Raw genomic sequence first — 12,875 nt, 5'->3', positions numbered from 1 at the left:
AAAAAAAAAGTAATTTCAAGAAACAAAATCGGAATATATTATAGATATACATTATATATCAAGTGAAGAAAGCGCAGAAAATCCCTATATCACCAAATGTGTCCTAAATTATACACCAAGCACCTTCTCCACCCTTAAAACTCACCTCTTAAAGGGAGCATCCCAATAGCCTGCACTCATGGCTATTGTCCCACACCCGCTCCTACCAACCATTGTGGCCAAGCACTGCCATCTACCGCACTTATTCCCTCACCTGTTGTCTCTGTAAGGCCTCGTCCAGGGTTGCTGCTTGCTGGCGGAGGCGCGCTTCCGCTCGGCACTGAGCCCCTACAGTCGCAATTAGAGCGGCTTTAGTAGTGGCTCGCCTACGCTTCCGCAAGCTCTTGCGGAAGCGTAGGTCTTAGCAGATTTTTACATTTCAGCGCTCGCCGGAGCGCAGGGCCGGTCACGTGAGTGGTTTGCCCAATGAGGGTGAACCAGCTCCGTGACGTCACTGGCCCGCCCCCGACACGCCCACAGACGGCACGCTGTCTAAGGCCAGGGAAAGCATCCCGCTTTCCCTGAGCCTCAGCGCGTCTCAGCACGCCAGCGGGGAGCTTGGCCGAGGCCTAAGGCTGCGGCCCCGCTAGCGCTGAGCGCGCTCAAAGCATGCGTGGCGGGTGTCCTGCGTCTGCTCGCGTGCGGGGGGAGGGGGGAGCGGCATTGCCAAATATTGAGCGAGCGGGAAAGTATAAAAAAATTATTTACCTAAGCGCATCGCGTGTGTGCACGCGCATACTTGCATATATATATACACACACACACACATATATATATATATATATATATATATATATATATATATATATATATATATATATATATATATATATATATATACACACACACACAAGTCACCTCGCCAAGCACCGCCCGCTCAGCGCTAGCGGGGCCGCAGCCTAAGTCTCCCAACATTCCACTTAGATTGTAAGCTCTCCGGGGAATTCCTTTCCTATGGTCTGATGTTGTTGCACTTATTGTATTATAATTGCTTGACCATTTTTTTGCCTCTTTTAGAAAGTGCTGAGTACACCAGGTGCTATATAAATAAAGATATACATACATATTGTGCAGCTTTAGGCTAAGGCCCCGCTCCCAGAGTTAGCGCTCCCGCACTGCAGACAGGCGGTGCGCTAACATACACAGACCGCGATATGCGGTCTGTAGGGAGCGGGAGCCGGAGCGGGAGGTGGGTGGGAGTGGAAGGATTGACAGGGAGGGGGGGCGTGGCTTGAGCGGAGGGACCCGCTACTCTCCCTCCCCTCCCTCCCTCCATGGGCTCGGGCTGGAGCTGCAGATGGTAAGTAAAACACACACACACAGGCAGGCACTCACGCACTCATATACACACACACACACACACACGCGCGCACACACAGGCAGGCACTCACGCACTCATACACACACAGACAGAGGCAGGCACTCACGCACTCAGGCACACACATACACACACACAGACAGGCACGCACGCTTTCACTCCACACTCCTCCCCGCTCCCCGAAGCCTCTCCTCCTCCCGAAGCCTCCCCTCCCCATTGGCTCACAGCCACACCACGTGACGCGTCAACGCTAGACATCACCATTTTCTTGTGTCCCCTAGCGGCTGACGCGCCACAGCGTGTAGTGCGCTGTGCAGCCAGGGGGGACCGGGACCGGCTCAGCAGGATTTCCCTGCTGGTGGGGAACTCGTGTGTGGCCGCCCGCGCCAACGAGTGCAGCGGGACCGAGGCCTTATGCATCTTCAACTCCACAGTATGATTGAAATAAAATGTTCCAATGTGCAAACATAGCTCTCAGCGTAAAATATAGGGGGAGGGAGGAAGGAAAGATAGAGAAAATAGAAACATAGTGAAAGGTGTGACGCGCTTGACACACACACGCGCACGCGCGCACGCACACACGTTTCCTACTCCTCTTGGCCCCATCTTCAGACTCCTGACACCTCCTCCTGAGTCGCTACATTACCAAACAGCAGCCAATCAGGGTGGAGGAAGCAGCCCAGCCCCCTTTAAATAGCCCGTTAGGTCACTATGTCCAGAGAGGTAATACCGGGCACATACATGTCTAGTATTACATCTCCTTTTTACTGAACTGAGTGCCTAAATACAGGCTGTCAGATTCAATACTGGACAACTGGCAACCGTAGAAATTATTGCCATCACATGTAAATACTTGATCAAGAGTATGTAAAGGTAATTAGCGCCTCTGTTCAGTTGTGGAACTACTGCCCACCATCCATGCGCTGTAACTTATTTTAGCCGCTGGAGTATGCCGACATTTATAAAGCCCCCCCCCCCCCCTTCTCTCTGGTCCTACCAGTGGTGCGGTGCCATACCAGGCAGCAGCAGTGGGAGCCCACACAGGTGGTCAGAACACAGAAGTTAGGCCTCACAGAAAGTCGGGTCCAACCTCTGCAATCACCACTTGGGTGGGCTCCCTCTGTCGCTGCCACGTCAGCTGCTCCCCAGGTAGGGGCCCGGTGGGAGAGGGGGCCTTTTTTTTTTTTATACAGGGATGCACTGGTACCTAGTTCCGCCCCCGGTATTTCATATTTTCTCTTCTGGATATACCTCGTATAAAGAGAATGAGGAACATAATATGTCATCTCTTACTATAAAAAAAGAGAAGGTATTAAACTCACAAATGCCCGCTTTGCAACAAAATAGTAATAAAAATCATGAAGGTGAGCTTGTGGAGATCTCTGAAATGCAGCCTGGTGTGTGGTAGGCTTTACCTTCGCACTGACGTTACCAGGTACCCAGATTGGCTTCCCCTGGGCCTCTCAGCTGTCTCCTCAGTTTGCCTCTCGTAGCTTCCAATAGAAGTTCACCCTACGCGTATAGCTACACAGCTGCTTCATGGGGTAGATCATTGGGTTGGTGCTATTGTAAGGAGGTGCATTAAGACCTCCTGGTGCAAGCAGTAATAACTGTAAAAATGCTATTGCAACTTTATATTTTAAACAACTTGTGGTAGGACAGTTAGGGTGAGTTTGAAAGATAAAAAGAAAGAAAAAACAGGACTGGAGAGAGAGAGGAGGCCAGAGAAAGGCAGAGAGGGAGAAATAGATAGTTTGTGTGTGTGTGCGCGCACGTTAGAGAAAAAGGAAAGAAAATAGGGAAAATAGATGAGTATAGTGCAGTAAGTAGAAAGTAGGACACAGTAATAGCAACGTATAGAATAAAAGCAGATATAGACAGAGATTACAGGGCTAGATGAGAGAGAAACTACTGTTCTTCACTCATCAGACAAGATTTAAAGATAAAATGTATTTCATTTAATACTTAAAGTGAGATGTAGCCCTATTTAAAATTAAAGTTAGTGTATTGATCAATTATTTTAGTTTTGATATATATATATATATATATATATATATAATGATGATACGAACCAATCCAAAGACCAGTAAAGAGACAGCAGACCGCACGGGGTTAATCCAAAAATCTATATTCACAACATGAAATACACGTAAGCCAACGTTTCGGTCCCACAGAGAGACCTTCCTCAGGGCCGTGCAACCCACAAGTGCAAGTGACCAAACATATATACCCTCACCCATAGTGCAATGCAAACAAAGGGAACCAATCACCAACATGCAATCAGACAAAATATGCAACATAGCTGTGCTCCGTGCCCCCTCCCCTATTACCTGATTGTCCAAATGACTCATCATGACATGAGAGTAGGCACTTAAACTATTAGGAGAGAGACACCCTTAGACACTGGTCCCAGGGTCTACTGCCATTGCGGGGGATAGTCGCGCGCCGCGCTTGTGCAGTGGGCCAAAACATATTGACTGCCGGAGCGCCAGCAGGGCGAGTGCGCCGCGCATCACAGCTGTGAGCAGACGCCTCATTAACTCTCCCTGGCCACCAGGGACGCCGGCAGCGCAAAACGCACATGCGCAGTCTGAAAAACCGCCTCGGTGCACAGTTACCCGCACACTGACAGTAATAATGGGCTAAACAGAATAGTAATACACAGAGCGTTAAGGTGAACCACAGGGGGACAGATGGAGGTATAGAGCACAAGGAGCGCATAGCATCACCATAATATATAAGGACAAAGGAAGTGCAAAAGTGCAGAGGGAGTGATGCAACAGAGTATGAGTGACAAACATATAAAAGGCATAATGCAAAATTCAATGAAAGCAGGGAGACAGCTACAAAAAGCAGCTAAGTGAAAGTTCCTCATTTAGGCCACCAGGTGTCATAGTTCTTAGTTCATAAATAAGCCTTGCTTCCTGTTTAAGCAAAGTCCTGCCCCTGTCACCCCCACGGGGGGGGGGGGACTGGAACCTGCAGAATAGGCATACAACGAAGTGTGGCCAGTGTGTGTCTTTTTTCTTTGAAATGTCTAGCCACAGGTAGACACTTCAGATCTATATCAGCGGCATCACTCAGTAGGGCTTTTCTGATGTTTGAACGGTGCATGGCCATACGTTCTTTCAGCATCCTAACAGTCTTCCCGATGTACAGCAATCCACAAGGACACTAAATAAAGTACACCACGAATTTTGACTCACAGTTCAGTGGTTGTTTGATTTTAATCGGTGCGCCACTATGCGGGTGATTGTAGCTAGGGCCCAGCTGCATATAGTTGCAGTTGGTACAGCCATGACAGCGGTGCGAACCAGGTTTTTTGGCTAACCAAGTGGTGGGTGTGGCATATTTGTCTATTGGGTCAGATCCAGTGACCATGTCGCCAATGTTTGGTCCCCGACGAAAGCAGAATAGAGGTGGCTCTCTGGCATATGCACCAATCCTCTCGTCATTCTCCAGGATGCGCCAATTGCCCCGAATGCAGCGCTTAATGCTGTTAGTAGCAGTACTGAATGTACTGACTATATTGAGCCTGTTGCTCACCAGTCTGCCTGACGAAGGTGTCAATAGTTCACCCCTATCAACCTGTCCAACCTTTTGCAAGGCAAAGTTGATGTCCTTGGCCGAATAGCCCCTCTCCCGGAAGCGTGCGGCCATTTGGGCCAAGGCCGCACGCTTCCGGGAGAGGGGCTATTCGGCCAAGGACATCAACTTTGCCTTGCAAAAGGTTGGACAGGTTGATAGGGGTGAACTATTGACACCTTCGTCAGGCAGACTGGTGAGCAACAGGCTCAATATAGTCAGTACATTCAGTACTGCTACTAACAGCATTAAGCGCTGCATTCGGGGCAATTGGCGCATCCTGGAGAATGACGAGAGGATTGGTGCATATGCCAGAGAGCCACCTCTATTCTGCTTTCGTCGGGGACCAAACATTGGCGACATGGTCACTGGATCTGACCCAATAGACAAATATGCCACACCCACCACTTGGTTAGCCAAAAAACCTGGTTCGCACCGCTGTCATGGCTGTACCAACTGCAACTATATGCAGCTGGGCCCTAGCTACAATCACCCGCATAGTGGCGCACCGATTAAAATCAAACAACCACTGAACTGTGAGTCAAAATTCGTGGTGTACTTTATTAAGTGTCCTTGTGGATTGCTGTACATCGGGAAGACTGTTAGGATGCTGAAAGAACGTATGGCCATGCACCGTTCAAACATCAGAAAAGCCCTACTGAGTGATGCCGCTGATATAGATCTGAAGTGTCTACCTGTGGCTAGACATTTCAAAGAAAAAAGACACACACTGGCCACACTTCGTTGTATGCCTATTCTGCAGGTTCCAGTCCCCCCCCCCCCGTGGGGGTGACAGGGGCAGGACCTTACTTAAACAGGAAGCAAGGCTTATTTATGAACTAAGAACTATGACACCTGGTGGCCTAAATGAGGAACTTTCACTTAGCTGCTTTTTGTAGCTGTCTCCCTGCTTTCATTGAATTTTGCATTATGCCTTTTATATGTTTGTCACTCATACTCTGTTGCATCACTCCCTCTGCACTTTTGCACTTCCTTTGTCCTTATATATTATGGTGATGCTATGCGCTCCTTGTGCTCTATACCTCCATCTGTCCCCCTGTGGTTCACCTTAACGCTCTGTGTATTACTATTCTGTTTAGCCCATTATTACTGTCAGTGTGCGGGTAACTGTGCACCGAGGCGGTTTATCAGACTGCGCATGTGCGTTTTGCGCTGCCGGCGTCCCTGGTGGCCAGGGAGAGTTAATGAGGCGTCTGCTCACAGCTGTGATGCGCGGCGCACTCGCCCTGCTGGCGCTCCGGCAGTCAATATGTTTTGGCCCACTGCACAAGCGCGGCGCGCGACTATCCCCCGCAATGGCAGTAGACCCTGGGACCAGTGTCTAAGGGTGTCTCTCTCCTAATAGTTTAAGTGCCTACTCTCATGTCATGATGAGTCATTTGGACAATCAGGTAATAGGGGAGGGGGCACGGAGCACAGCTATGTTGCATATTTTGTCTGATTGCATGTTGGTGATTGGTTCCCTTTGTTTGCATTGCACTATGGGTGAGGGTATATATGTTTGGTCACTTGCACTTGTGGGTTGCACGGCCCTGAGGAAGGTCTCTCTGTGGGACCAAAACGTTGGCTTACGTGTATTTCATGTTGTGAATATAGATTTTTGGATTAACCCCGTGCGGTCTGCTGTCTCTTTACTGGTCTTTGGATTGGTTCGTATCATACTTATTCTCTATGGGACTAGCATCTGCTATTACAACCTTTTCTACTACAGTGTGCTGACTGACCTTCATGTGTGTATATATATATCAATACTAATATATATATATATATATATATATATATATATATATATATATATATATATATGTATTAGTATTGATTTTCTTTTATTTAGCATTTAGAGTTGTTTGCAATTTAATCTTTACTTACTGTACATTTACCTATCATGTGTACTAAGTTGTTGCATTTATTTACATTCTATACATTATCATTATATATTTAATTATTTATTAAAGTTATTGTATTGTATTATACTTTTTATTGTGTGTAGGGGAGGTGACACTACTACGGTCAATATTACTCCTCTTACTCTATCCCTATCTTAATTGGGATCAAATCATTTACACATAAAATACTTGCTAAAAAGTACAACATTCCTAATAACAAATATACTACTCATCTCTATAACTGCAATAGAGCCAATTAACATATGTCATTTCTACAGTACACTTTGTATAGTGGTTTTACCACAACATATTACATGTTTATGCAGCATAATTATAATAGTACAACCTGTGTGCAAAGTATAAATTACAATATAAAAACACATTAGAGAGACACACATTTCTACTAAGACTAACAGATGTATTGTGCATTTATGTATATAGTATTCAAACATATTCCATATGGAATCACTGTTCACTGTTGTATATTTATATACATAGGTAAACTAAAGTTGGCATCTTTCTATAATAAAAAAAACATTGTAAAGGAAAGACATCTAAACGGCAAAATAGAATAAAAATACCAATTACATTTTAACTTTTTAATATACTGTTTCAAATCCTCAGTGTATATATATTAAGTTATATAATCATGATGAGTATACACATCGAAGTTACCATAAAATTCGCTTTCAGTGGTCTCGATAACCACCCTAAATATACACATAAATCTAGCAACAAAAGAATACCCGCTCAAAAGTTATCTCCAATACTATTAGTACCAAAAAAACACAATGTAAGGTTAAAGTAATGCCTATGGTGGCACTCAAGGGTTAAAGATACAATAAATGAAGAAAAAAAGAACCCAAGCAGAGCACTCCAGCATATAAAAAAACAAAATCAATATATTATACAGGGAGGAGTGGCTCAGTGAGTACAGTCAGCGAGTTTGAAGCAGGGGAACCTGGTTCAATTCCCAGTGTCGGCTCCTTGTGACTTTGGGCAAATCACTTTATCTCCTCTGTGAATCTTTCATTGTGAAGCCACGTGACCACTGGAAACATCATACTGGGAGTGGGTGCCTTCCCTGACCGGTACAAGCTGAGGGCAGTTAGCCGGGAGCGGGTACATTCCCTATCCGGTGGTGAGTGGAGCCAGATGTGAGGTGGATCAGCTGGTCTACACCGCAAACTACTGAGATGTGAACTGCCTGCTCTCAGGGCCATCTTAACAACATTAGGGGCCCCCGGGCAAAGCAGTGCACAGGGCCCTGCCTACACTGTCTCTCTCAGCCTCCCACGCGCTCACTAGCAGCAGCAGGCACCGGAAGTGCTAGGCTGCGAGCGGTTGTGACGCGAGCCGGGGTACCGGGCGGGGGGAGAGCGAGCGAAGCCGTGGCGCCGGGCGGGGGGAGAGCGAGTAGGGTTGTCCAAAAATACTGGACATAATGGTGAAAGGTGCGACGCACTCGAGAATCGTTGGTGGGGAAGAATGTTATTTATAAATGACCTGACTGTTATATCATTTGTTCTAAATTTCACTCTAAGTATTCACCAATTTGCACCAATTTATATTCTATTTCGTAAAAAATCTGGGGAGGAGTCTTGGGAGGGAGCGCCCTTCCGAGGATTGTTTTAGGAAATAGAATATGAACTAGTGCAAATTGGTGCATGCTTGGAGTGAAATTAGAACAAATGACATAATGGTCAGATCATTTATAAATAACTGACCTGCAGTCATACTGTACATGGCGAGCAATACTAATCTTACTGCTCCTCCCACAAATTCCAAGATTGTTGCACCCCATCCTCATCCTCTCTCTCCCCCTTGTCCTCTCACCCTCTCCCTTCATCCTCTCATCCCCACTCCCTTCATCCTCTCACACCCCTTCTCCCCCCTGTCATTATCAGTACAGTAGCTTTCAAATTTAGACTTCAAAATCCAGCTTTAAATTGCATATTAAATCATGCCACTGAATAAGTAACCTGCTCTGCCTTCTTGGGGATGATCTGAAAGTAAGAAGGTGCTGCAGAGTTTGCAATGCGAGCCTTTCTGAGAATTTACAATGGTGGTTATTTTTAATAGATCTTGAAAATGGGAAGACAGATAGTATAGTAAAAGAAAAGTAAGACCTCGTTCAAGGTGCCAGAGGCAGGAGTTGGAGGGCGCGCTTTCGCGTGTGCGCGCGTCAGTCTGCTGGGCGATTTGTGTACATCCTCCCCAGCAGACTTTTTCAAGAGTTGAGGAGGCGGGGAGGGGGCAGGGCTACAGACCTGAGGTTAGGGATCGAAGCTGCTGTCTTGAAATCATTCTCAAGAATGATTTCATTGGCTACCGAGGTCCCAGTGACGCTGCTGCAGCTTCAAAAAACGACTTGGGTTGTTTATTGAAACTGTAGCCAGCGTCAACTCCGTACTTCGGAGACAGTGCAGCTGCTACGCTGACAACCACAATTCAATTTGAATACATTGTGTCGCACGTCAGCACGCCCTCCCTCCGAAGCCTGCACCCTGAAAGAGGCCAAAGGGTGAGTGAGCAATTAAACAAAGTTGCCAGTATTGTATGTACTGTCTGTCACCACACACACACACACACACACACACACACACACTGAAAGACATACACACAGGCAGGACACTGAGACACAAACACACACGCAGGACACAGACACTCACACACTGAGACACACACACAGGCAGGACACTGAGACACACACACAGCCTCACCTCTCTGCTGCATGCTTTTCCTCCGCTCTTTGGCCGCACCCTAGGCTCCTGCCACCTCCCGATTGGCTGAATAACACAGCAGCAACCAATCAGAAGCTGCCCAGCCCCCTAGCAGCAGCAGCCCTTCTCTAACCCATGTCCGGACAGGGGGACCAAATACCGGACACCTGGCAACCCTAAGGCTGAGTCCCCAGTTTTTCACTGTGGCACGCGCGCCCGGCGGGGGAGCGGCGCGTGCACAGCGCTACACCGCGATCTGGGGGGAGGGGGAAGGTTTGCGACGGGAGGGGGCGTGGCTGTGGGTTTGCAGGGGCGTGGCCATGACGTCCCACGGCTGGTTCGCCCTTATTGGCTGAACCGCCGGCGGGGGCGTGGCCACGCCCGTCGCAGATGTCAAGTTCAAATTCTCCTGCCTCCCTGAAAACCTGTCGCGCACCGCTGGGGAAAGGTGCGCGACAAGGTAGGGACTAGGAACGGCCTGACTGGGGGGGCGGGTCTTGATAGCACAGCGCACGCCGAGCCGTGACCTGTGGCGGTGACTAGGACCGCAGCCTAAGAGTGAGCTGGGGAGCCGGGCGGGCGGGGAGCATTGGTGGGCACGCATGGACCGGGCGCGTGGAGCCCCCGGGCAACTGCCCAGCGTGCCCATACGTTAAGACGGCCCTGCCTGCTCTGACGAGCTGAGAGCGAGTGCTTTCCCTATCAGCATTGCCTTAACCACAGGACTGCTACTTGTGTTGCTCTTGCTAACTGCAACATTCACAACACACAAGGAGCCTCTGGTAACTTTGTATCTTTCTAATTTTATGTTTGTTTAACCAATTTAGTGTTTCTTTTATTTCTATATAAAATACTTTTCTATTTTGGAACATGTTTTTTGCACTGGTATCATTTTCTTTAAATTTACTTCTGGTACTGGGGCCCCACAGGAATGCTCATTCCTGAAGGGACACTCGTGCGGCTGGCTCATTACACAATAATCACATTATATCCTCCATTCTCATACTTTCAGGTGTATTTTTCAACCCCGACCTCAGGAGGCGCTACTGCATCAATACTGTTCTGTATATGCTACAATCACAGCTGGTCATACAGGTGTGGCAGACTAAGGCTGCGCTTATAGTGCCTTGCGACGTCGCTCCGAATCAAATACATTGACTCCGTCGCAAGAGCTAATAGTAAGCGTAACGGAGCGACGTCACGACCCAAAATTTTGAAGCCGGGTCTATTTGATTTTTTGGAGACAGTCGCCACATGTGACTGTCTCTAAACCAGAGACCGCGGCCCGCTCCATTTCGTGACGTCGCTGGCAAAAGTCGCTGAAAATCAAATTATAACTTTCGCTGGTGGCAACGTCATTGGTCGCCGTTGCTAGCACTATAAGCGCGGCCTAACAGTTTGTACCTCTCAGTGTCTCTGTAGCAATCTTAGTCCTGTTGAACAGCTATTTTAAAAACCCATGCTTTTTATATTTCTTTTCAAACCCAAAGGCCTTTGCAGCACGCTCCTAGAGGGCAACACTACTGTGGTGTAATTGAATATATTTAGCCAATCACCTGCAACTGCTTATTGAGCAGTTTGTGGCAGGCCAGCCCCTCCTCTTCTAGGTATATAATCTCCTAGCAAGGTCCCCTTATTCCACTTCACTTACATGTGAGTATCTGTACTGGTATATACCAGTTTTTAATTGCACTAGGTTATACAAGCATATGCTTTGATATTTTAACCCCTTCTGGGCTTATTTCACATAACACTAGTATGCATTTAGCGTAGGGACCTGCTAAAGAGACTTACCTTGACGTGGTTAGCAGGCTTGGCATTATTTGATCAAAGGATGTATACCAAAAGTCTCCTTTTTTCTTATAGGTATTTACACTATATATATATATATATATATATATATATATATATATATATATATATATATTCCCCATTGATTGCTATCCCTATGGGAGAAGCGCAGGGATTCACTTTCTGCTTTAGGTGCTATGCCTTTTAAAGTGCCCAAATTCTTCACCAATTGTGACGCATTAAGGCAGGAAACGTAGGGTTCGCTGATCAGGTTTATTAACAAAAGGGCACAGAACAGGAACAAAAACAAAATACCTAGCTCCCTCTGGAGCACTAACATACTTGTCCGTTCCTTAACTACAGATTTAGAGCTACACTTTTTTACCAATACTTAGCCCTTTTGCCTCTGTAAGCGACAGCACCTGAAGTGTCTCTCTGTGACCCTCTCAGGCTGTGGGTTTGATCCAAACAGGCCCTGCATTCAGCAGACCTGGTAACTGTTCCAACTGACTGTCCTTGCTGGTTGGGAAAAAAGCTAAGTTCTGTCAGGCTGCTTTTTTCTTTTTTTTTTTTTAAGTCCTTGCAATCAGCAATTAACTGACCCACCCTAGCTGATTGCTGGAGTGCATGCATACTGTCAAAATATTTATATTATCTATCTGTACACACTTATCTTGTGACAGATTATCTACCTCTATATCAGAGTATACTCCCTCACGCTTACAGTGGTGTGAAAGAGAAAGTACACCCTCTTTGAATTCTATGGTTTTACATATCAGGACATAATAACAATCATCTGTTCCTTAGCAGGTTTTAAGATTAGGTAAATACAAACTCAGATGAACAACAACACATTACATATTACACCGTGTCATGATTTAACACAAATAAAGCCAAAATGGAGAAGCCATGTGTGAAAAACTAAGTATACCTTATGATACAATAGCTTGTAGAACCACCTTTAGCAGCAATAACTTGAAGTAATCGCTTTCTGTATGACTATCAGTCTCTCACATCGTTGTGGAGGAATTTTGGCCCACTCTTCTTTACAACGTTGCTTCAGTTCATTGAGGTTTGTGGGCATTTGTTTATGCACAGCTCTCTTAAAGCTGCAGTTCAGTCTTTTTTTTAATTTATTTTTTTACTTTAATAGTTTAATGTGTGCAATCTCTACTTAACTAAAGAACTGTATAGCTGTCAGTCAATCCGTTCTCCATGTCTTGATCGGCGAAATTTTTGTGACGTATTAAAAGCTGGGTTTTGTTTATAATTTGCCTCCGTGAGTCAGTGGAAGACTCATGAATATTCATGAGTCTCCCAGTGACGTGTGCTCGCTCCCGATCTGCCGCTGTGTTGTGCCCCCTTCTGCCCGATCCCTGTGGCTGTCAGCCTGCGCGAGATGGAGGGGGCTTGCGCCGCCAGTGGGGAGGGGGGAGCGGGAAATGTGTCTCCCTTCTGCTCTGATCCCTGTGCCTGCCTCCCTGCCTGCGCGGGAGATGCAGGGGGGTTGCG

This window comes from Ascaphus truei, chromosome 8, assembly GCF_040206685.1.
Source record: "Ascaphus truei isolate aAscTru1 chromosome 8, aAscTru1.hap1, whole genome shotgun sequence".
Lineage (NCBI taxonomy): Eukaryota > Metazoa > Chordata > Amphibia > Anura > Ascaphidae > Ascaphus > Ascaphus truei.
Note: the sequence above shows the minus strand (reverse complement) of the source record.